Source organism: Echinops telfairi, unplaced genomic scaffold, assembly GCF_000313985.2.
Source record: "Echinops telfairi isolate 266 unplaced genomic scaffold, ASM31398v2 ScPeMD7_9;HRSCAF=40, whole genome shotgun sequence".
Lineage (NCBI taxonomy): Eukaryota > Metazoa > Chordata > Mammalia > Afrosoricida > Tenrecidae > Echinops > Echinops telfairi.
In genome coordinates, this window is record NW_022103906.1 from 26116536 (window position 1) to 26119141 (window position 2606).

Genomic DNA, 2606 nt, shown 5'->3' on the forward strand with positions numbered 1-2606 from the left:
AATGAGTCCAACTTAAGCAAGTAGACTTGGTTCCTTAGCAGCCCAACTTTCAACCCAAGTGTTTGGTAACATCAACCCAAAGAGGCTTGCAAAGAGACTTGGAAGCATCTGAAACTGACCCAAATATTATCTGAGGCACTGCAGCTATTTATAAGACAGGATTATAGTGTTCACAAAACCCCAACATATATTAATCACCTAGATGTAAACACAGAAAACAGATTTCTTGAAATAATAAATTATTTTTAAAGCACTTCTGATATTCTTCATATTCTTTATTTATAATTATGAATGCATTTTTTCAGAAAGCTGCTTAATAAAGAAGACATTTCCCTTTTAGTAATATTCACAAGTATCCATAGCCTATAATGGAATACCTGCTAGGGGTTAGGGGTTGAGCTGCTAACAGCAAGGTTGGCAGTTCAAACCCAACAGCTGCTTCTCCATCAAACAATGAAACTGTCTGCTCTCACAATGATTTACAAGCTCAGAAACAACATAGAATCACTATGAGTTGGACTCAACTTGATGGCAGTTGTTATATTTGTTTAGAAAATGCCAGCGTACTTTATTGAGTAGTATTTGAATAATGTAACATTAAGATTTCCCATCAAGGTTAAAGGTATTACATAGAACCATGTATCAAAATTTCAAACTCAAGGACTTAGCATATTATTTCTTGGAATACCAGTCGAAGGATTTGTCTAAAGTACCCTATGAAAATAAACATATTCATAAGGTTCTTATTTGCAAGAATAACTCACCATTAGCAGAAGACTGGGTCGTGAACACACCCTTTAAAGCAGTAACTACTGCAAGCAGGATTGACTGATTAGATTGCAACAACATCTCTTCTGCTGCTCCTGTCCTGGTTATTGGAAATATTGACCTTAACCTCGAGTTCTGCACATCAGGGATTCCTTGAAAGCCATAAGTTTTGTCCTTTGATTGTTAGGCTTTAATCCTCACCAGACTTCTAATTCTCTTTTCCCCCAGCCCATTTTCCTGATGGCAGGTAAAGAAATTAACTTTATCTTAAGAACTTTATATTTTTCTTTGGTTAATTAACCTCCGAACCTTTGGAATTTCCCCAGTGTTTGAAATATCTTCCATGAGGTCTTCAGACCAGATATGAGGGCGTGTGCAATATGTAGCTGACCCTGGATGCTACTTCTTTCCTGAATAGCCTTTGCCCACCCTTCTCTATCATACCACCCTATTTATGGAAAGCTCACATTGGAGGCTGACCAGGCCAGGAATACCCACCACTGACAGCCCAGTTTCAGAAGAAAGGGGTTGAAAGTTGAGCGCACTCACGCCTGTGTACTGAGGCCTCAGTCAAAGCTCTGAGCAGGGACACTTCATGGACTTCTGCTTGGTGAGACACAATCAAGAGTCGTGGGTCCCTGGACACAACCTGGAGCTCTGCGTTGAGGATTTGCTAGACCCCAGTTTATCTCTCTCTTAATTTGTATGCTTTTTTCACTAGACCCCAGTTTATCTCTCTCTTAATTTGTATGCTTTTTGTTGTGGTTATAATAAAATTACCATTCTAAGTATAGCACTTTCCTGAGTTCCATAAGCCAGTCTCATGATTTATTGAGCTCAGGCAATAGTAGGGGGTCAGCTGATCAGTGTGAAGGAGAGCCCTGGGGACCCCTGAGCTTATGGCTGTCAACTTCAACTGATGATAGGCAAACTCCAAATTTGTAGCCAGCAGGTCAGAAGTGAGGGTACCAGGACAAGTCCGAAGCTTGTGCCTGTCATCTGAGGTCTCGAGGACTTCACTCTTGTCTTGTGAGGTCTGACCCAGCTCCCGGATGTTATGATCAGAGGAAGAAGTCCTACATGAATAGCTGGTGTCGGAACAGATTCGGAATAAAGGGAAACAGAATTGATAATAAAGTTATTTGGACTCAGAAAAGTGGGATTGGATTTGATCTTTCATAATACCCAATATTTCAACTGGTTTTTCTCAGGATTCTAGATTGAAAAACAAAAACCCATTCCCCCAAGAAAAGTCAAGAAGGGTTTTCCATGTGGAAGCACTAGGTAGGCATGGGACCCAGTAACCCGTGCTCTGTAAGGGCCCCCAGCTCTGTGGAGCCCCTCCAGGACACAGGAGCGGTCCTTCATTCAACCCTCCTGGGGCTCCCACAGTGAATGAATAAGGCAGGCAAAGACTGGCCAGTCTGAGTTCACAGAGGAAACAGGCATGTTCATGCAGGGTAACAAGGGCCGTGATGGGGATGAGAGTGGGAGTGGGAGGTAGGCTGACAAGTAGAGCAAAGAGGGGAAGCATTTAACTCCTCGGACTGGCTATCCTGGATGCCTTCCCAGAAGAAGCGACGTCTACGTGGAATGAGAAAGACGTGGCATGGAGAACATTTTGGGGAGAAAGAGTGCAATGCATGAAACCTGAAGTTAAGAGAACAAACCCTATGACTGTGCCCTTTTGTGTGGAATACTGGTGGTGCAATGGTTCAATGCTCAGCTTCTAACCCAAAGCGACATCTTGGGAGAAAGATGTGGCAGTCTGCTTCTGTAAAAACGACAGCCTTGAAATCCCTACGGGGCAGTTCTACCCTGTGCGATAGGGGCTCCGT